The sequence below is a fragment of the Lissotriton vulgaris genome, chromosome 1_1 (assembly GCF_964263255.1).
Source record: "Lissotriton vulgaris chromosome 1_1, aLisVul1.2, whole genome shotgun sequence".
In the NCBI taxonomy this organism is placed as follows: Eukaryota; Metazoa; Chordata; class Amphibia; order Caudata; family Salamandridae; genus Lissotriton; species Lissotriton vulgaris.
Genome location: NC_141685.1, coordinates 79884963 through 79908519, shown reverse-complemented (window position 1 = coordinate 79908519; position 23557 = coordinate 79884963).

Sequence of the window (23557 nt, the reverse complement as noted above, 5' to 3'; positions counted from 1 at the left end):
CCTGTCCTGGCTTTCCCTGTGAGATGTTCCTTCCTGGGTATCTCCAAGGTGAAACCAGGCATCCCCGGCGTTTGTGGGAGGCCGTTGTGGAGATGAGGCAAGCTAATGCCCAGAGTTGCCGAGTGTGATCCCTGGTTAGAGTAGGCACCGAGGCGAGAATTATCGAGTCCGCTGACCCTGGTTCACGACCCTGCCGCGTCAGGAATTGAACCCTGGTCCCGGGCCATCCTCTGCTTCTGGGTCTGCCGCCTTTAACCAGTGAGCCACACCACTCTAATATTCTCTAGTATTCAGACACTAGGGACATCACCTGAAGCTCGTAAGATTTTCCTTTTGTTTGGTATCTTGTTTTTGGGAGGTGGGTTTTTAGGATAAGCTATTTTTGGGTGCGTCTGGGGGTGGGGTGTGTCAGGTAGCCCTTGTGGTAGACGATGGGATAGAGGATAAGGAGTGCCATGCCATCCCTTCATATATTTCTTCTCTCCTATATTCACAGTCCCCTTTTACCAGTTGTCCGCTGTGTTGTCATCAAGAAGTGGAGAGAGCTGGGGCCTGACATCAGAGGATACACACTTGAAGAAGGCGGGGCGGAGAGCACGTCAGGTTGGTCAGTAGTTGGTACAGCTACACGCGGAATGGGAACGCAAGGCGGAGAAACCAGCAGGGGAAGACCGGAAAGACAGAGAAGGACTAACAGCCTTACGAGAGAGAGAACCGGAGCCCAGGGGAGGTCACAGCTTGTCGGCGAGCAGAACACTTGAAACTGGCGGAGGAGGGAAAGCCGAAGCAGATGACCAGACCTCACTGAAGGGCGCGGAGTCACCACGCCATGGCCCCGGAGGGACGTGGCTCTTCCAGGTGCGTCGGCGTCTACGGGGTTTTTGGAAAGGGGCTGAGTAAGAGAGGGACGGGAGGGGAGGCTGAGGGGTGAAAGGGACCCAGGGAAAAGGAAATAAGTGAGATGGAAAAGAAAGCCAAGAGCAGAAATCATCGGCTACTCTTTTTCTTTTGGTTGCTCCAACCTCTACACCCTCCCTTCACATTTATGCATAGCTAATATTTATCCCTCACATCCTCCCTTGACTAAACCATAAGGCAAAAACACTTACCTGAGTCTTTTCCTTCTGTCCGAGGGACGACGGCGGCCGAGGCTCACCTAAGGGATTGAAGAGGAAGACCCTGTGGGAAAGAAGAATATAACAGAGACAATCAATCATAGTGATTTCCTGTAATACTAATAAACAGTGCATACCAAGAAATAATTCAATGCAGTGTGCTCCTTCTTGACCGACTCTTCCACAACGGGGAGCTACATACTTTCCCTACAGGGAATGGGAGACAGAAACACAGAGACCAACAGACACACACAGACACAGGAAAGCATAGTAGGAAATGCTATATACAGTTTTCATATGCTTGCATATGTACATTGTTTTAGAAAGATGGTGGAACTATTGATTCTGTTCAATGTGCTTATTTTGCTAATTACTTTTATCTGCTTCTATTATCATTGCAGTTCGGGCTGGACTGTTCCCATGAGGTACAGGGTCAAGGCTGATTTGCATATGGACATGTCTAAACTAGGGTGGCATGGTGAGCAAAATAATGATGGATTTAACCCAGATCTCTTGACTGGGGGTGAATGTTTTGATTTGTTCTGCATTCCGTCCATCAATTGTGTGTCTTTTGCTCTATTATCATTCTCACTGCTCCATCAGGATTCAAGCAAGCCGGGCCGAAGAGGCTGAAATGCCAGAAACCGGTCCCCGGTAGCTTGGCTCCTTTCTGGTAAAGAATTGGCTTGGTAGTTTAGTCTGCCCTGTTCCCATGATGCACTGGGCCAGGGACAGACTGATTTGCATATAGCCAGGTTCTGAGCTGGGATGGGGCAGTGAGATAAATAACGGTGATGGATCAAGCCCTGATCTTTGGACTGGGTAAGAGTGGTCTGCTCAATTCAGACACTCTGTTCATCACCACCCCCTTTTGTAAATCTATTATCATTGCAGCACTTAAATTCTATACAAGAATTACGATGGTTAAATTATTAATGAAAATGCTAATGATATGTTATTTTAATTTGATATTGCACATGAATTACCACTAAACAGAAACTACTTTAACCCCTTCGATGCTCATGACAAGCTGAGCTGATGACGAGCTGAGCTCGTCATGAACAATGGTAACTCTGTGAGTGCAGCACCGGGGGGGAAAACCTCTAGCAGCCAAGGTGTTAAGGAGAAATTTAGGATTGGTACGTAGAACCACTCAATCTTTGTGAAGTTGGAAGAAAGGCTCTTGTATAGTTAATGCCTGAAGTTCATCAACTCTCCTTAGTGAGTTTATCGTTTTGAGGAAAGCAACTTTCCATGACAGGAATTGTAACGGACATTTGTGCATTGGTTCAAAAGGCGGGCCCATTAGCCTGGTAAGGACTATGTTTAAGTTCCACTCTGGAGCAGGGGGAATACTTGGCGGTATAACCCTTTTTAATCTTCCATGAAGGCTTTAATCACCGGTACTCTGAATAGAGATAGGTGTTGTCTATTTTGCAAATATGCAGCTGCGACTCCCAGGTGTAAACAAATGGATGTGTAAGTTAATCCACATTGCTGTAAATGCAACCGATAACAAATGATGTTCTGCACAAACGCATCAAGATGATTGATATTATTGTTGTTACAATAGGCAACAAAAAGTTTCCATTTGCTGCATAGCATGCTCTAGTAGTAGGCTTTCGAGCTTCCTTGAAAATATTCATACAGTCTGGTTGTAGTTGTAAATAACCAAACTCTATGACTTCAAGAGCCAAATCGCTAGGTTGAGTTCTCTCGGAATTGGATGTCTGATTTCTCAATGGCTCGGAGTGAGGAGACAAGGTGTGAGATGTAGCTTTTGATGTGGAACCACTGAGAGTTCTAAGGCTGAGATTACCAAGGTTGACGAGAACATGTGGGGGCTATTAAGATCAGTGAGGGACATTTGTCTGAGCTTCCGACTATAAATGGAATTAGCAGGAGAGGCGGAAAAGCGTAAGTAAATATCCCTGACCAAATCATCCATAGGGCATTGCCTTCGGATGCTGGGTGTGGGAACCTGGATGCAGAGTTTGGGCACTTTGCGTTGTGCACTGTGGCAAACAGATCTATCTGTGGAAAACCTCAGTTTTGAACGTAGAGAAAAAGAACTTGGGGATGAAGTTCCCACTTGTGTATTTGCTACCTGTGTCTGTTGAGCAGGTCTGCAATCTGATGGTCTACTCCTGGGAGGTGCTCTGCTAGGAGATAGATTTTCTGGCGAATCGCCCAATCCCAAATGCTTTGTGAAAGGTGCGACAGCTAGAGAGAGGGAGTCCCTCCCTATTTCTGTAGGTAGTACATTGCTGTCATGTTGTCCGTGCGAACTAAGACAGTCTTGCCTACAAGTTGGGTGAGAAAAGCTAAGTGCTAGGAACACTTCTAGAAGTTCCAGGTAGTTGATGTGGAGACGTTTGTGTTTGTCCGACCACAGCCCCTGGACTTTGTAATGTTGAAGATGGGCACCCCAACCGGTTACTGTGGAATCGGGTCTATGAAAGGCCGCCCTTTTGCTAAGTTTTGAGGGTTCAACCACTGCAGTGAGCGATGGTTGCCACTGTCTACCAACACTAGGTCGGGGTCGCAAATTGCGAGGCTCATTAATATTAATGAGCCTCCCACAATTTGCGAGCCCATTGGGAATGCCGCCCTACCAGGGATGGTGGCCTGCTGGGCTCAGCAGACCACCATGTCTGGGACTGCTTTTTAATGAAGCAGCTTTTTTTTTTCTTTCTTTTTTTAAATGCAGGTAAACGGGATGCATTTAAAAAAAAAATGAAACCTTTTCGTTTCATTCTTTAAGGGCGGGCAGGCAGTGGTCCCTGGGACCACTGCCGGCCCTTAAAAAACATTTTTAGGCACAGTCACAAAGTGGAAGGGGTAGCCTGGGAACCCCTTCGAAATAGTGACTGCAATACCACCCTCTTGAAGAGGGTGGTCATTTGCAAGTGTTTTGCGACCGCAATTGTGGTAACAAAACATTCGCACATAGCATTGCGGACTCAATTAGGAAGGGAATGCCCCTTCCTAATTGCGACTCGCACCTCAGGCATACCTCCAACAATATGTGCAGCGACCATCAAAAGCCGGCCTGGACTCCTTTTTGGTACGAAGAAGCATCTGCTCCACTCCTGTTAACTGCTGATTCTTCCCTTCCGCAGAACCCAGGAAGTTATCTGGAAGCGGAAGAGCTCACTCACGTAAGAGGCGGGAACGAAACCTCAGCCAGCCAATCCGAGAGAAGAAAGAGGTCACGATTCGCTGGAAAAGGGGGACGACGCTTCAGAAGGCGCGCCAGACAGTCTAGGAGCAGACGGAGGAAACCGGAGCCTAAGACTCGCCCAGCAACCAAGCCGACACCTAATCAGCGGACCGGGAAGACTTCGCAGCCCACAACGCCGGAGCCTGGGGTCCCCGAGACGACGACGCGGAAACGTGGATCGAAGAGTGGTGGATTCCGGAAGTCGTGCCCGCCGCCACAACTCAGGCGAGTTGTGGCTCCTAGCAGTACGTGTTGGGGAAAAGGGCTTAGGGAGGGGGAAGGGAGTGTGTTAAGGGCGGCGGGTGGCATTGGATAGACGCAGATGTGTATGTGTGCAACCAAGGGTCAATGGGTGATAAGCCTTACCTCGAATACCCGCACACCCGCCACTATACCCTCAGTCACAGCTCTTTCCCACTCACGTGGTTCATTTTGGTGACGGTATCCTGATAAGAATAAAACAGGGGAATCTTAACCGTATTCTCTCTTGTTTTTGTTTTGAGACACTCCCGGAGATACAACTGTAGAAGCCCGTAATAGGCTTCTGGGCCACGTAGAAGACCAACCTACCAGGGAGCCCTCCGAAGCTTGAAGAAGCTACCTCAACTCCTCTTTGTTTGCAACATTTTGGGACTGCCAAGACTGTTACTTTTGTCCACTTTTGTTACAATCCCAAATAAAACCCTTCCAATACTGACCCCATACGGCCTCCTCGCTTCTGCTTCCGACCGTCCCTCTGACATTTCCTAAATAGCGAGTCGCAAATAAACTGCGACTTGCTATTTTGGAATTGTACATGGCCAACAGTGATTTTGCATGTGCAAGCGGGTTCGCAAACCCATTTGCGTATGCAAAATCACGTCGTACATCTGGCCCCCTGTGATTGATTCCACTGACTCGCTAGACATTGTTGCAGAGGACACATGTGAAGCCTTGCATGAGGTACGATTGCAACGCAGGATGCCATCATTCCCAGCAGATGCATGAAGACTTTGGCGGGTAATGATTGGTTGAGTTGAAATTGTAATAGTGTGGCCTGGATATTGTGAATCCTGGCTATATTGGGAGTGGCTAGAGCTTTGAGAGTGTTGATGGAAGCTCCCAGATAAGATTGCACTTGTGCCGGACACAGGTGGGATTTTTGTGCAATTATTGTAAAACCCAACTGGTGAAGTAGATGTACTGTTGTCTGATTGTGTCCTTGATGAGAAAGAGGAAGACCTGGGTGTCGTGGGCGTAGGATACTATACTGAGTCCGTGCTCTTTGACGATGGTGACGAGGAGGGAAATGTAGATGCTGAAAAGCGTGTGGCAAAGCGATGATCCTTGTGGTACTCCGCAGTTGATTTCTGTGGGTTTGGAGAGGAAGGATGGCAGTCTGATTCCTTGGGTTCTGCCGGTGAGGAAGGAACCGATCCAGTCAAGGGCTGCTCCCTTTGTACCGGCGTCGTGGAGTCTGCTGGAGAGTGTACAATGGGAGACGGTGTTGAATGCCGCAGAGAGATCGAGTAGGATCAGAGCTGCAGTGTGCCCTTGGTCGAGCAGGGTGTGGATGTTGTCTATGGCTGCGAGGAGAGCGGTCTCATTGCTGTGGTTGCTTCGGAATCTGGATTGGGAGGGGTCGAGATGGAGTTTTCTTCGATGAATTTTGTTAGCTAGGCATGGACGATCTTCTCTGTGACTTTGGTCATGAAGGGGAGGAGGGAGATTTGTCGGTAGTTCTTGAGGTCGGTGGGGGCGCTGAGGGCTTCTTGAGCAGGGGTCTGCTGTTGGAATTGTTTCCTCTATATCCTCCTCTGTAGAAACCTCTAGAGGAAAAGGATTGGATGCTACCTTTGTAAGAGCAAGCATTTGAGTCTGAGGATGATGTTTTGGACCGTGCTATGTAAAATGGGCGGTGAAAGGAGCCTCTATTGGATGGGGACTGGAGTGCTCCAATGGAATTTGCTACTTCAGTGTCCTTTTTCTTCTTTTCTAAGGCTTGGTCAACTACAGGACCAAACAGGTGTTCTTTGTCAAAGGGAGTGTTCAAAATGGACTGTTGAACATCATGCTTAAACCCTTAGATCCTAAGCCATGCACGCCTTCTGAGGAGAATGCTGGAATTGATCTTCCTAGCTAAGATCGTAAGCCATGCATGTCTTCTAAGGTGAATGCTGGTATTGATCTCCCTAGCTGCGGTGTCCGCTGCCTCTAAAGCACATCTCCTTGAGGAGTTAGAAATGAGTTTCCCCTCTTCAGCTAACTGCTGTGCCTTAGTTTTGTGTGAGTCTGGGAGATATTGGAGCAGTTGCTCCAACTCATCCCAGTGTGCCCTGTCGTACCTAGCTAGTAGGCCCTGTGTGTTTGCAATGCATCATTGGGTAGTGGCTTGAACAGCTACTCATTTCCCCGAGGCATCTGTAAGTTAGAATTCTTTATCTGGGGGAGGTGCATCCCAATAGGTTTGCGAGTTAGCTCTTTTGCGAGCGTTGTAGAGAGTCAAGAGGTAATTGTCCCTTAATCAGTCAGTCAGTCAAAAGCTTTATTATCGGTTGATAGCCATACAAAGACAGATTTACATTCATATTATATATAGTATTATATATTGGTTCTCTTTTAGATATTCTCTGTTTGCAAACAACAAAGAATATAAATATTCTCTCTCTCTTTGGGGATAGTGAAGGATAGGTAGTGTGGACCTTTGTCCACAATTGTTTGAGATCTTCATTTGTCCGATTATTGGAGGACAATCTTTTTTAGAGAACCGCCCAAGGAGGGGGGAAGAATAGAGCGGACACCGTATCAGTACAGGGGACAGTATCAAAGGAATCATCAACAAGATTATCAGGGAGGGCAGAGAGTGACCCATCAACACAACCAGGCCCCTCAAGAATATCTCAACAAAAGGAGTCAGAGATATCAACGTTAAATAAGACTGAAACCCAAAAATTTCCTATTATCAACCTTTCAAGTCAGGTCCTTAATAAATTAGAATTAGAAGTCCTGGAAAAAGGATTCACATTTGCACCCACCGCGAATGTGAATAAATTTAGTTTAGAAAAGGACTTTAAGGCATTTTTTCGCAAGATCAGATTAAAGTAATTTTTTGAAACTAGGGAATACACTCAAGCTATGAACATTTCAGGCCTTAGAGAAAAGTCTACATTTACACCAGCAATTTCCCAAGTGAGTAAAAATATCGAAATCTTTGAGAAAGTTGTGGAATTGAAAGTCAGAGAAATGTTAAGTGATGCCCACCCAGATACAAATAACATGTCCAGAGAATTGAGGAAGGCCATGATGGATCTTAAAAACAATTTGCAACTTACCATCAAGCCTGCAGATAAAGGTGGGGGGGTGCTTGTATTCAATACAGTTGATTATGACACCAAGATGTTACAACTACTGGATGTCAAAGAACACTATCAGAAAGTACTGTCTACTAAATTAGATTCCTTGAAAAGGCAGGTAACTGAAACAATCAACACCGCCTTAGAAAATGGGTGGATCTGTCAGGCTGAACAGAAGTTTCTAAATAATGAAAATGCTAGAATTCCGGCAATATACGGTCTCCCCAAAATCCATAAAAACCTTAACAACCACCCGATGAGACCTATAGTCAGTTGCATTGGTTCACTACCTCAACCTCTTAGTCAATATGCGGACACGCTCCTTAAACCATTAGTAACCCAACAAAAATCCTATGTTCGCGATTCAGCTCACATCATCTCAACGATTGAGGGCATGAACTTTGATTCGGAAAATCAGATCTTAGTGACCCTCGATATAGAGGCACTATACACTAATATACCGCAAGACAACACCATTCAGGTTATTGGTGATATTCTTGAAAATGCAGACCTTAGGGGAGCAAATAAGGACTTCATTATTCAATGTATTAGACTGGTGTTGAAAAACAATATGTTCTTATTTAAAGATGAGTTCTTCCTCCAATGCAAAGGTATGGAAGCCACCTGTGTGCCGAGCCTGGCGTGTTTGTATGTGACTAGGTTTGAGGATAGGCATGTTTTCAATGAGGCGGCGCCCTTCTTTGAAAACATAAAGATGTGGCGTCACTTCATTGACAACATTTTTTTCATTTGGAAAGGAAATATTGATACTCTGGAGGAATTCCTAGCACGGTTAAATCTAGGAGATGGGAACCTCAAGTTTACAGCAGCATGTGACAACAATGCGACAAATTTTTGGGATATTACAATCAAAAATAGTGAAGGAATCTTAGAAGTAGAATTATACATCGAGTCTACAGACAAAAACACACTCCTACACTACAGTAGCTATCACCCCTGTTCCCAACGTGACAATGTACCATTTGGACAATTACTCCGATTATGGAGGAATTGTTCCAATATGGCAGACTATCTAAAGCATGCAGATAGATTGGGTGAAAAACTGAAGGACAGAGGCTACCCCAAGAAATTGATAAAGAATTCTTGCAAAAGGGCACGATTTTACAACTGTAACAGCATAATACATCCAGATCCCAGCTCCAGTAAAATAAAATCTAATACAGACGCCAAGTTAGTATTTGTGAGCCAATTTTCTAACATCAGCAACAGACTAAAGAATGTTATCCACTCTAATTGGAACATTCCTAATGATGGTAAAGATGAAAAGATTCCTAAACCCATTTTTGCGTTTAGACGCAATCAAAACATCCGTAATAATTTGGTTCATACATATAGAGAGGAAAGCCAGACTAATCAGAGAAACATCACAGGGAACAAAGCGGTTGGCAACTACAAATGCAGCAAGTGTTCGATATGTGACAACTGTCTTGTTACTAAAACACTTACCCACAATGGGTATACCATGACACCTAAAACTTTAAATAACTGCAGGAGCAGCAATGTTGTATATCTGCTGCTCTGTCCTTGTGGACTAGCCTATGTAGGTGAAACTGTAAGAGTGATAGGACTGCGTCTACTTGAGCACAGACCCGCGTTGAAAACTAGTAACATGAATGCCCCTATGGTTGAACATTTTACTGAACTAAAACATAACCACACTGTATTTTCTTGGTTCATTATAGAAAAGATCATAAGCTCAAAGAGAGGAGGAAATGTGGAAACCAAACGTAAAAACAGAGAACAGTGGTACATTTCCACCCTCGACACTGTAAACAAGGGGCTGAACACAAAAGAGGATTGGATGCGGATTGTAGTTTAACAACCCTCTCTTAACTTAATTGAAATCTTTGATCAATGGTGGCAAAGTCATAATGGTGGTGCACTTCACTATGGTTCGTAAAGGCAAAAGAGACAGAATTAATTTTATAAGTGAAGTTGTCAGGTTACAAATCCAATACAAATAACAAATATATAAATAACTAACAGGCCCCAGTTGTCATACTATGAATCTAGCGCAGGTATAAATAAGAATCAGGAAGTTGCCCCTGTGCTTTTTAAAGTATTTTTAAGTTTATAAAATTGGTGCAACATTAAATATGACTTAAAAATTTCAAATGTAGATGGGGTTGTGAAAAGACCTAATCTTTAAATAGGTGAAACTTTGTGGTACAAAAGGGTTTAGAAAGTGTATATGATCTGTTAAGTTCTAGTTTGAAAAGGTACGCGATCCGATAAACAGCAAATCGGACGCAATCCGATAAACAACAGATCAGACATGGAATATATAGTGAGTGTTCGTTAAGATAAAAACAATAAAGTTATGTTCCAGAAAAAGCCAGAGCGTATTGACCCATAGCATTGACGTCATTCACCGACGCGCTAAAAAATGGCCCCGTAATGGAGGTTAGTCCTTTTACTATTTTCACGCAATCCCACAGACGCGGAAGTAGCAAGACACGCCGGGGAGGTCTGCTGTAGGAGTAAATAGGTAAGGAAATATTGGATAGAACAGTTTAACATTCAAGAGCAAGTGGAAATGGGCAGACCTATGTGGTGCCCTTTGGGTATAAATAAATGGCACCAATAGGACCTTGTTTAGCGACCCTGTGGATATACCAAGCATTGCGTTAGATTAAATAATAGGCGGGGATGCAGAGTACGCAAAACTGATGCGGTCCCAATTGTCGGGGTTAGAATAGAGGGTAACGCAGGAAACGTAAATGTGTAAGGATTACATTTAGAGAAGACTCAATGATAGACCAAGTTGCAATAGTACACAAGGAGTAAAACTACTCATTAATATTTCCGGTAGCGATATTTATCGTCACGGCATGCAATGCTTTATAATCAGGCATTAGCGTTCGAATATAGAGGTCCAATACACCCTCGAGTAAAATTAAAACAATAGAAATGAGGTCTAGATAGGAGAATAAGCAGGAAATTTTGAGTTAAGAAGTAAACTTGGAGGGAGGAGCTACGCTAGCAAACAAGATGGCTGCTTATGCTCCCAGCTCCGCCGACCCCCGCATCCTGCCAGATGATCCTGTCGATAATCCTGTTTTTACGTCCGACCTCCGTATAGATGAACAGATGCACACTCTGGTGGTGCAATCCTGAAAACTTAACCGGCTTGGTTGACGGAGTTGTGTTGAGTTGAAGTTTGCGGCCTAGTCCAGTGGGAGAGCCGGGGCCTCGAGTTTTGACTCAGCTGGGTTGCAGTTGAACAACATCGGCTGTGAGAATCAAGCAGGGTCCGGACTACCACAGTGGAGGTCTTTTTGCCCGATTTTGAAGGCGATCATTCTGATTGACTAACTTCTAGATAGGAGTGACGTGGCACAATAGTGGCTGTGGGTGTAGGTCCCTGTACCGCGGACCCGGTTTGCCGCCGCCGGGGTTCGGTGGGTCGGGGTCTTCGCTTGCAGCAGCGGAGTGCAGTTTGCTGCTGCAGAAACCGATCAGCCTCCCTCCGACGCCGTCCGTTCCGCTCCAATCTGTTCCCCCGGAGAAACCGGACTCTCTGGGGGAAGTGAACATGATCGGCACTGAGCGAGGAGAAATGGACCGGACGGAGCATGAGCCATCGCTGAAGACAGTATAGGCAGCCATCAGGGCATTTCACTCACATATGGATGCCCTGACTCACAAAATGATTACGGGCTTAACTGAGAAGGAGTGTGTGGAACCGGACCCTGCTCCCCTGCCAGAACTGCTGCCAGCCACGGTTTACATGACGACCATTTTGATTCTGGACGAGGACCCCTTGTGACAAGAGGTGCTGAAGCCCTAGGTTGGTACTCTGGAGAATCAGGAACCCGGTGTTTCGGACGTATTACTACACCTACCATCATTGCTGACTTTGGGAGAATCAATTGGCGTTCCCTTCCCGGAGACTCCTGTTGGTGATTGTTCTTGGACTTCTGTTTCATCCTTTCCCTCTTTGGTGCCCTTACGATCGTGGAGAAAACAACATTGGGACTATCCGTCCATGAGGGAGCGTTTTTGTGCTGATGGAGTTCTTGAGGAATTACCAACTTTAATTTGTTTAGGAGTGACTTTTTTCAGATTCTTTATGCACTTTGATTCTCCTGTAGAAGTAGTGGTCCTACCGGGAGGGGTTCGCATGATGGTTCGGAAGGGCCAAGGCTGAGATCGATTGACCGGGGTTGGTACTATGGCCTTAATGGATGTGGGATTTGTAACTGTTGGTTTCATGAGAGGGTATTCGAGCAAGGGAGAATGGGTTTGGATATGTGCAAGGAAGTTATGGCGCTCTGCGGGTTCCTTTGGTTCTGGTAGTAGCTGTGATAGTGTGAGGTCCGGTGCAAGCAGGTCAGGGGAACAAACCCAACCGAAAATCAGCCCCTGCAAATGTAAGGAGATGCCACTCCTGTACCGTATAACATGAACAAAATCCTGTGCACACGAAAGATTTTAGTAGTCTCCAGGTGGAGATTCAAATTTGAGCAAGGTTAGCGAAAAGATACACACAATCTGTTTGGTGAAAATGTGGAATTTTAATAGTGGAATGAATGTTCAGTATATCCAAGTAGCAAGTAGTAGACAAATTAGATGAAGCCGACACGTGTTTCGTCACAGCGTGTAGCGGCTGTGACTCATCAGGGCTAGGGGAAGGAGAGACGGTAGGTGAGTTAAAACCAAATTAAACATGGAATGAAAGGTGTGACGATGTGTATCAGTGGTTTAAGAGTGGAGGCCCTAAATACATTAAATGGAACCAATAACAAGTGTAACGCACCTAGAAGTGGCATGTGTGATAATTGTGTGGGAACAATCAGCACGGCTTTGACGAGAGGCTGGGCGGTGTATCACGGCTCCCCCTAATGTACTTTTTCTGAGATTGCAGATAAAATTGTATTTTTATCATAGGGGATGCCTGTCTCTGGTGGGGGGGGGAAGGGGACCGGGAGCCCATACGGAAATGCCCTCCCCCATGCTTTCTCTTTTCTATTTTTAGAACCTAGTTAGTCGGGGCGACAGGCACAATGCCAGTTGGGGTTAGGCGATAGCCATATGCAGGGGCGCAGGGTGGGGGGATGGGTTTATTGTTTTCTTTCTGTTCTTATTCTTATGGTTTTCTTTTCTTCAATCTTCTCTTTTGTCTTTCCCTTATTAGTAATATTAGCAAAATATCCTGATTTTGTTTAGATTCCAGAGTCTGGTTGCCATGCCTTTTCTACTATTCTGATTTTATGGGTGGGCGGGTTTTGAGGGCCTGCGCTTAAATTGTTTGTCGATAGTAATGCCACAGATCCTGCTTCGTAGTCACTACCGCAGGCGTTTCAGCGATTCTTCTGTTGCTTCACGTCTATCCTGTCATTGTACCTGCGCACCCTATTATTATGTATGAATGTATGGCTCCGGATATGTCTATTCCTTTTTTCTTGTTTTTAAAATAATAAAAAGATTTATAAAAAAAAAAGAAGTAAACTTGAGTTATGCATCTTTAATTAGGTTTAAGCAACGCTTTAATAGAAAAAATGTTTTTGCTTTAACCTTCTCTTCGTACTGACTACAACATAGCCACGAGCAAGGATTACCTGGTGTGGGGGAGAGAAAACAGATCCGGATAACTCCGGCTCCCTAAAAACAAGGTGAGATGCTATGTCATCGAATTGATGGTGGAACGCTCGGGTATTTATCAACAAAATACCACACAGATATGTGGAATATAAAACGGTTGTATATTTATAGACTTTTCCTACCTTTAAGGTGAGGGGCAAACAACAGAGACCATCTTTCTGGCTCAAGTGAGGAAACAAGAGGTGAAAGAAAAGACACCTAACCACGAGGTAATAATTATCAAAGCCTTTCGATAAGATGTAATCTCAATGGAGAAAAAAACACAGGATTTAAAATAATTTATTTTCTAATAGGGCGAACAGGACGGGTTCTGACCATTGTGCGATAGGAGACTACGCAAAATCACGTCACTGAGTCCTGTGTTACTAAATAATTCAGTAGGTATCCTTCAAACCACTGACAAAGAGGAAATTTCCTATCATAAAAAGGCATGATTTGATATATATTGCCTTATGGCAGCTAACTAGCTGTATTTCAATATATCTGACAGTATTAGGTTGCGGTCACAGAGAGATAACTCCATTCACGAGCGGAACCTAAATAAAAGAGTCTCACCGCTGTGCAATAGCACGGGTAAGTGGTGCCTTACTTATTTAAGAGGGACCAGTAGGAGTGTATCGTATGGGTGTGGTGCTGAATAGGGGATAGTAGGAGTATAATAAATGGACGGGAGTGAAACACTTACAAGGCAAAAATATATATTTCGAAAGAGTAATGTATAAAAAGTAATATGGAATTGTTATCAACATGTTAAAGAAAATATGAATTCACTTTGGTATCGAGAAGCAAGAATGATGTATTTACAATGTTTAATTTTTTTTTTTTTATTTACAAAATAAAAAGATGTATGCATACAGGCAACATATTCATGAGGTCAAAGATATGTTTTATGTCTATATTAGGTTACACGAAGGATACGGAGAAATAAATATTTTACTGTCCTGAAGAAGGTGGCTCAAAACAACAAAAGCCCCCGAAACGCGTTGACGCACTATAGAATTGTTAAATTTGGAGGGGTCAACAGTTAAAGGGGGAAAGGGAAGCCCAACCCTGTGTTGCCCAGAGAGAGTCCAGATTAGCAACGATAAGACATAGTTGATTGTCTTTCCCTTTTCTCCCGTGTAGTTTCATGAAACATGTTTTTATTGTTATTCTGCTTTTTTAACATATGAGTTTTATATTAATTGTACATTCAGTGGAAAGTTTTTTTAACATGATAATAAACAGTCTGTTTTTATATAGTGGATTTTTTTCTTTGTAAGTGTTTCATAGTAGTGATCAAGTGTACTGTACCCTCAGGGAAAAGGGGTGTGTGGATTAAGTGGACTGACTGAATGAGTTTGTTGCTGTTAGTGGATATACTGAAAGGGAAAAACTCTGCTTTTACTTTACAGTAATTTGGTGCTCCATTCCCTTTGGGTGGTAATAGAGCCCCTCTCATTTGTTTTACGATTATACGTTATACCTATCTTCTCCCCACAGATTGGTAATTGGTTCAGCACGGACCGTTTATTAGAGGACGAGGAGTGCACCCCTAATAAGGACATGTATGTAAAGTATGGACTAGTCGCCGTAGCTTATAGTAAACTATGGCATAAACACACTAAGAAATATCGAGAAAGTCAGTGGCCACTGATGGGATCTTTTGACCTTGCTAAAATAGAAGCGTTAGAGAAAGCTCTTCGCGAACAGAAAACTACGCCAACTATGCTTGATAGTCTTGGCATGTGGCGAAAAGAAACAATGCCCTGGAAGAAGAAAGACGAAGCAAGAATAGATAAGGAACTACGAAAATCAGCTCCCCTGGCTGGTAAAAAGTTAGAAAAAAGAAATTAAGGAAAGAGAAAAAGCTAGAAAAGAACGAGAATCAGAAATCTCAGGCCAATGCCCTGTCAGAACACCCTCAGCGCTTTACCCTGAGCTGCGATCGAAACAAAAGCTAAACGATGGTCTACTTTTAGGTCCTTCGATCATCCATATGCCCCCCCCCCCCTTATGCCCCTACCCATCCTCTAGCACAACCCCAAGAATCCCAGAATATAACTGAAGGTAGTGCCAGGGCATTGGTATCCACGGCCTCTGCGCTGACCGAGCCTCTCACGCCTAATGCCCTACCACATGACACATCAGAAAGAATTGGAATAAAAGGGCTGGTGAGAATCCCACGATTAAGTACAAATGAGTGAGCAGGTATCGATAGGATAGTTAAAACCCTAGTAGACCGGAAAGAAAGAGAGGATTACATAACAGATATATGTAACTCCTATGCCGACAACCGCAAACAACACTTTGTCGTGCGCTTTTGTTATTACACACTCACAGCCTATGAGGAAAAGTATAGGAATAAAGGGCCCGACCGACTTGTGACCCTGTACAGTAAGGTAGATACAGAAGACGAGAGTGAATGCGATGTAGCAGAACTTTTTTCCTATACATTAGAAATCTTCCACCACCTCATGGAGCAAGGGCAGGTAGACAAAAATGCAACATCTGCAATGACGGGACCCCCAATAGAGAGAATAGATAACATGATGCCTATTAAGGAAGCTGCTCCCTATTGGGTCCCCCCTAGAGGACAAGGAACTCACTGACATAAATCACCAAGGCGATATGGGAAGGGTGGTCTATAATTGGGTATACCATCCCTGGGATAGACAGGACATTCTGACATTCCAAAAATCCCTGCCGGACTTACGAAAGAATCCTACTGCATTTTACAGGGAGTTAGGTACAGCCCTAGGTTCGACAATTATGACACTAGCCGACATCGATTTGTTCTTTGGGCAATGTCTGCCAGCCGATGTGTGGAAGCAGATCAGGAAGGTAGACCACACAGACCTGTTCGGTCATACCTGGGGACAACTCGATGGGCTGGATAAACAACGAAACCCTGGACAGAAACCCTTACCGTATCATTTTTCCATACAATTTCAAGTAAAAAGGATAGCTCAAATGAGAGGCAGAGTCCGTGGAATCTGAGTCATACGGGCTTTAATGAAATACCTCGAGGTATGGGACATCGAGTTCCATCACCACTAAGGTTCAGGAAGGGATATTCAACATTTTATTAACATCACACATTATATATAGTAAAACAGTATAATTGAATCGAATACAGTAGGCGTAACAGGTACAAAGAGAGAGATAAGAACACATGTGCGTAACAGGAGGCGTGTAAGAAGGCGTACACATGGGCGTGCACTGGACATGTCAGAGAAATGTCACATGAAACGTCACAAGTGGGAGGATGCTTTAGAGAAAGTTTGCAGAATCAGCAGAAACTCTTGACCTATATGCGCGCGCAACTGAGCATGACGTGTAACTGGGGAGAGCTGGGGGCTTTGACTTTTGCACGAGTAGAGAAGACTAATGTCTGGGATGTCAGAACGACCTGCACCTATAACATATCTGGTATCTCATGTTTGGAGGATGTAGTGTCTGAAGTAAAAGGTCTCTCGGGCAGAGGCCGTTCATCACTGAATGCTAGTGCGTGCATATGAATCTTCATGTAGAGTGCGGGGGCCATGGGCCTACCATGGTAACGGGAGCAGTAAATTACTTGCATGGAGACAGGAAGGCAGGACCCTTTGCTCTGCAGCCGGGAATATGTTTACCTATTTCACTAGACTAGAATGTGTTTTCGAGGAGGCTGAGCTGATAACTGTAGGCAAAATAACGTCTTGGCAGGCAAGAAGGCCGAGCCGGGCACCGCTCGTCTGTGCAGGATGTAAGGTAGAGGTCAGGGATGCATACCTAAACTGCAGCTTCAGAGGCAGAAAAGAACTCGGAGCCTCGTTAAGGGCCTGGCTCGACTGGGCCAGGAAACATGGAGAAAACGTGTGCTTTATTCGAAAGCGTACCATGTAAAGACGTTGGCACCATAGGCCTAGAAGCCTAATTAACATGATTTTCTTGGGGAACTGTATAACTGACATGTTAACGTTGGACGCAAATGCATATGCGTCTTTCTAGCATGCACGTAAAAGGAATTACATGACATACATGGGATACGTGTGTTTGGATGGGGTGTGAGTTGGGGACACATTAGCTACCTGAAAATATCTATTACCTCAAAAGCCATACTAGACCGCCCTGACAAAATAGTTCAGAAGGTAAAGACCCTGATTCCTGAGACAAAGATAGATTGGTCTATCGTAACAGCTTGCTTCCAGAAACCTCAAGAAGATGTTTCCGAATTCTTCTCCCGGTTCGAGACAGTGTTCTCCGATTGTAGTGGACAAGACATGTCCACTGCGACCGGACACCACTTGTTCGTACAGAACTATGTTAAAGGACTGTTGCCAGAAGTCTCACAGAAACTGCAGACCAATGAGAGCAGTTGGGGGGGCCTCTAAACCAGCGGCCTTCCTCCAGATGGCCCAGTACTATGAACACCAAAAAAACGAAAATGAAAGGGCCAACAAAAAGAAAAAGAAAGATTTGAAAGAAAGATAGCGCAGCTACAGGGTGTAAATTCAGGAAGGGAACAGTACAAGGGCGGATATCAGCAAAATACCCCTAGAGCACCACCACCACCTAGAAATAGCGTGCCTACCCCATACAACGGACGCCAAGACTTAAGAGAAGATCAGTGTGCATTTTACGGACACTGGAAATCCCAATGCCCTATCCTGGCAGAAATAAATAAAGAAAAAGGAACTAGCAAATGGACCAAGAGGTAGAGGACGAGGAAGAGGGTATGCAAACGACGTTAGTGAAGAGAGGCCAGGTAGGACAAATGCTTTTGACCGCCCCCAGCAGAACCAGTATAATTAGTAAGTCTTGTTCTATTATATCAATAGCAGATGATACAATGCTGTCCAAAGAATATATTCTGGAGGGCAGAGTTGTTAACCCATTGTCAACTACAGAAAATGATTTTTCCAAATTAATACAATCAATTTCTCGTATTTTCTCTGCAGTTTCAATCTGTGTTACTTTCCAGGCCTCATTGTAAAAGGCATATATACCGGTCCATATGAAATGTTTTTGACGCTGGTTTGCGAGGTCCCATTAAGAAATCTCGCAAGTCAGCACCTTCTTTAAGTAATGTTAAGTGTTGCTTGATTTCGGGAAGTGTGGATTTCTGTACCCATTCAAGGCAAAGTTTTCCTACACTATAAATGGTGACCATCCCTGGATGTTGTCTCTGGGAATATCTTGGGTCTGACCTGTTTTGAGTCAACCCCTGTGTTATGTTCAGGAATCTATTTTGACAGTTATTAGTGTCTGTGGGCCAGATCAACCATTTTCTCCAATCAGGATTTGATCTATTTTGGTTCAAAATATGGGATACGTCTATCTCCTCATCTGTAGTTATGTTGCTATCAGGGAAGGGCTTTTGTATAGACGGTTTGTTCAAATCTTTTATCTTGGCTAGGCCAAAACATGTTGTTTGTTGAATTGCATCATTCAAAAATATTATTTGCTCTGGGATCATGCAGGCCCTAAATAAGGATTCTAAACCTTGCACTTGCCAATCTTTTGAACCCCATATCGATTTTGTTTCTATGTTTTCTTTCCAGAATTCAAAACCGAATGTTGATTATTGTTCATAAAATTTAGCAGAATATATCTGTTTTGTATTGGTCAACATATGCTTCACTCAAGTCTTGTTCACAGTTTTAAAATAAAACGTTTCTGGGTCTGTTGTGTTATACCCTAAAAAGTATGGGAATTTCTCATAAAATGTTTTAGAGCTACTTTTAGGTGGTGTTGGACAATGTTCCCACTGATTATACATTAAAACATTTCTAGGATTTGCAGATTTATGCAGATAATGATGACCCTAGTGGTTAAAACAATACATTTGTTCGTAATTAGAAGATCCTTCTAAGTAGTCATGGTTAATAAATTTGGCTGACATTTCTAAATCTGACATCATATCATTAATTGTTTCAAAATCCCAATCATCAGCAAATGTATTTGGTGCTGCAAAAGTCACTTAAGGAAACTTTAAATTGGTGTGGATATCTCAGAAGCTCTACAGGGCCATATAAGTCATAGTTTGTTTCGTCCCATGCTACACCGCCTGGTATTGGTGTGGCTGTGATGTTTACCAATGACAGTTCTCTTTTTTCAGTATGGGATGATTTGTAGGGCTTTAGAACCAAGTTGATGTTCTGACTTGCTGCGTCCATTGTACTGTATTTTCCATCATTCATACTGCCTAAACACAAAACTAAAATGAACCAAAGCAGGAGGAAAATGAATGCTAACACAATCCACAATTCAATCCATGGTGAAATCAGGTATAAATCTCCTAGTTGATGAAAAAGTTATTTTGTTTTTTCTTTGAAAGTCTTTGTTTCCGGCTTTTCCATGGATTCACCTGGATCCTCTGAGAAGTCATTGAAGTTGATAAAATAGCCAGATGCAGTTCTGTCAATTGTTTCAATTGCTTCCGGATTGTCTTTGATATGACTGTTAGATTCAATTTTTAAGTCAATATTTGATTTTTCTTGAGAAATACTTGTGTATTTGGACGCCACATCATTGTAGATTGGTGATTCTCTATGTGTTGTTTGGATTTGGGTTTCAAGAGGCACAAGTTCCATTGCTTTGTTGCACAGTCCTTCATTTCTCACTGTAGATTTGTCAAAAGTGATTATTCTCTCAGTTTGAACCTCTTGAATTGTAGCAAGGTTTGGTCTTCTGCTATATCTTGGGAGTCCACTGGGCCTACTACTTATTAATGGCCACATGATTGCGGTTTAACCAGGTCGATTGATACAACTCTTATCTTTTTTACCAGCAAGTGGCGGTAGTACTACTGATCTTGTTCCTCGAATTTCCAAGACAGGTACTGCTTTTCTGTAAGAAGGCCCAAATTCCTTCTTTATCGCGATCTTTTCTCTGACCAGATCCCCAATCTTTGGAATCCAGACAGGTCTTGCTGGGACAGGTGGTTTTTCTTGAGTGGCCGTTGGCTTTTGCTTTGTGTTACTCAGACTTCTTCTTGTTTCATTTAAGTCCTATAAGATAGCCAAACGATCTTTCACATTAAAAGTCTTTTGTTCCACTACTGAAGTATGACAATCGAGGTCTTTGATCAGCATTCTAGTGCCAAACAGCAGTTCATACGGAGTGATTCCCCCTAGAGAATTTCTTGGTAGATAGTTAAGACTACGTTGGACACTTGTTATATGTTTGACCCACCCATCACCCGAACCTAATACCCTAGCTGTTATGGATTGCTTTATGTCACGTTTTTTTCTTTCCACTACCGCATTTCCCTCAGGATGGAAGGGTGAAGAATACCGCAATACAATGCCCAAACTGGCCATGGCTTCTTTGTAAGCTCCCGAGTTAAACGCAGGAGCCTGGTCAGAATGTAGCGTGCCAATTGCGTATGTGCTGATAAAGACTCGCAGATCCTTTATAACAGTTCTGGGGTCAGCCGAGTGCTGGGGCCACATTTTAACTATGTTCTGTCTTAACATTTATGGGAGCGCTTTTGTCTTTTTGGACATTTGCGTGTACACAGCCTTATGCTATCTAACAGGGGTGTCTGGGCTTGACTGACGATATTGGAGTCAGTAATCTGGTCCGGTTCACCACTGCGATCTCTGTTGCAGTTGTCACAATTATGTCACAATTTTTTGTGAATATATAAGCTTGTACGCTTATTCCCGGCCACCAGTACAATGTTTGTAATTCATCTCTAGTATCACTAAGCCCTTGGTGACGCAGACCCCATCCCGTGTGTGCTTCTTCTATTAATTTTTCCCTCCATTCCCTGTTTGGAATTACTCTGTCACCCACTCCAGGGAGTCGAGCAAAAGGAACGGAATTCGCATCAATTACGTATTTATTTTCTGTCAGATAGTTGAATGGTAACGCTGCATAGCTGCCTGTCATTGACACTTTTACAGCTAATAACGTTTCCCCGTCTATTTTTTTACTGGTACGCTTTACTGTATCTACGGAAACCGGTTGATTGGCTGTCCTTGTGGCTGTGTAAGCCAATGAATTCCCTCCAACATGAACGCCATCACGTCGATGACTCAGTGCGTCAGTCACGTGAGCCTTTGGTAGTTCTTTTCTTTAAAATAACTACTTGTTCCCAAAGCTTCTTATGCTTTATTGTGCAACCTTTTGTATCTTTGAAATCGTTTGGGACCCAATTCTGCAAATCTCTGTTGTAATATTGTGCACAGTAGTACGAATCGCACACTGTTAGTGTGGGGAATTCGTAATCGGTACTTTCCAGCGCCATCTTAAATGCCTCTAGTTCAGCTCGCTGAACTGTACAGTAGTTGAGTGTTTCAAGTTTACTGACCATAGGTCTGAATTTACCATTGTGCCAACGACCTTTAGTTATTGAGCACGTAGCATGACAGGCATATTTGCTTTTTCCCGAAAGTTGCGCTGTTCCATTCGTATAGATTATATTTCTGTATTGTTGCAGAGGCAGAGTCTCAATGGACATAGTATATTCTTCTTCATATTTTAGATGTTCTAGTTCTTTCAACGTTTGGTCAAAGAAATGTTCAACCTTTTCTTTAGTAAGTGAGGTAACCCATTATAACCATTCTTGATCTAAGACCACTCCCATTCCTGAGTTAGGTCCGGTTAGTGCTTCAAGGGGAGATATAGGTGAGAATAATCTTATCCTATTCCCCCCAGCCAGAGCTCTCTCACTTTCTACAGCAGTTTGAACAGCTCTTATAATCTTCTCTATTGAAGTAAGCTTCATTTCTTCTTCTGTGTACAAATGTGATTTGTAAGCTATTGGTACCTTCTCTCCATCATTTAATGTTAGGTACATGAATCCACATCTTCCTGGGATGACTTGGATTCTTAGGTCATGTTCAGTATTGTGTTGCTGCAGATTTGTCTTAGTTAACATGTCTGTATGCATAGAACGTAATATTTCAGTGTGTTGTTGTGTCCAATTTTCTAGCTCAAATTCAAGGTGATCTAACTCTTGTAAGTGTGCAAACCTAATTTTATAATTTGGAACGTAATATTTTCCAAAATTCAGGAAACCTAGAATTGATTGTAAGTTTTTCAGCGTTTTTGGTGCTTGGAGCACCGCGCACTTCTCTAAGAAGTTATCTGCCAGACGTTTGCCTTCACTTGATAACTCATATCCAAAAAATAGGACTGTGAGGTGGGTGATTCAAATTGAATTTGTACCCCTCAGATGCAAACCCAAGTATAATGGTGTTCACTCTTCCCAAGTGTGTGTCTAAGTCATCGTCTGTGAGATAGATGTCATTGACATAAGATAACGCTTCATCATAATACATTTGTAGTAACTCTGTTACCCTTGCTGAAAATAATCCTGGGCTATTCTTGAATCCCTGGGGGAGACGACAGAATTGTCTCTGGGGCCCCATACTGGAGAAACAGGTTAAATACCTGCTTTCTGGTGCAATGTTTTGACAAAAGAATCCATTAGAGATGTCTAATGTTGTTTTGTACTTTTTGCGCACAATGTTATTCATTAGTGCTGCACTGCGTGAATTTTGTACTGCAAATGTCTGGCAACAAGTGTTTAAGTGTCTTTAATCCAATACCAGACGATATGAATTGTCTGGCTTAGAGACAGGAAACAAAGGATTGTTCATTTGTGAGGTGCATTTTTCAATCACCCCCTGATATTCAAGTTGATCCAAGAAATCCCTGACCTGTTTTTTAGCTTTTTGCTTAACTTGCTTAACTGGGTACTGCCTTTGTGCAGTTGGTTGATTTTTTAATTGGATTTTATGGTGAGGAGAGTTCTCATCCCATCCTACATGATTTTTATATAGTGCTGGAGCCTGTGCTAGCATAGGTGTGTATTTTATGTATTGGAACATGTTTAGAGAAGGCAGGCCTAATTATTTCTTCGCCATGTGGGCACTTCCTAACAAACTCTGGTGATCAATCTTTCTCTGCTAGCAGGATGTCGTACCCCTGTGTTAATTTCTCCCAAAAAAGTGTTTTAATTTTTCTAGTTATGTCCCCTTCTATACGGAATGTTGTTTCATATAATTTATGGGGAACACTCACTCTGGTATCTGCAGTTTCCACTTGAATGTGTTCATTCATGTCCACTGTCTCCAGAAGATTCGTCAGGTTCTTGCGAATTATCGTCACCTCTGCTGCACTGTCTAGCATTGTTAGAGCCCATTCTCCGTTCTTGAGTTGTGCCCTCAGAATCCTCAGCATGTTTTTACCTTAAAGCTTGCTACCTTCTTTTTTTCAAATTTTAATTTTTTACTTTGTAGAGCAGGTTCCTTGTCTTTGGACTTGACGCGCTCTTCTTTGTGTTC